Source organism: Prunus dulcis, chromosome 2, assembly GCF_902201215.1.
Source record: "Prunus dulcis chromosome 2, ALMONDv2, whole genome shotgun sequence".
Classification (NCBI taxonomy): domain Eukaryota; kingdom Viridiplantae; phylum Streptophyta; class Magnoliopsida; order Rosales; family Rosaceae; genus Prunus; species Prunus dulcis.
This window is the reverse complement of record NC_047651.1, coordinates 1,089,354-1,089,733: the sequence shown is the minus strand read 5'-3', so window position 1 is coordinate 1,089,733 and position 380 is coordinate 1,089,354.

Sequence of the window (380 nt, the reverse complement as noted above, 5' to 3'; positions counted from 1 at the left end):
TGTTATAATAATTGCGCACATTCTTAAACTTGNNNCTGTGGTTTTTACGTCTTTTCAAAATGACNGTTTGGAACCTTGTGCCTTATAGGTTCAAATAACCACATCNACTCTCCCAAATTTCATATTTCAANGCATGTGAGCCCGTAACTTCTGGCCCGGGCTAAACACAAACTCAGAATTTATTCGCCCTTTTCAAATGGACATGAAATATGGATTGAGTAAAAGCCACGCTAATATCACAATATAGTAGTGAAGANCATTAACTACTATATACCCACAACTTCAAGTTTNAGGATCTCTCATATATTTGGNTCCATGGGCTTCCGGCCCAGATATAACAAAATATGTGGGGAGCCTCAATTCATTATTTGAGGTTTATA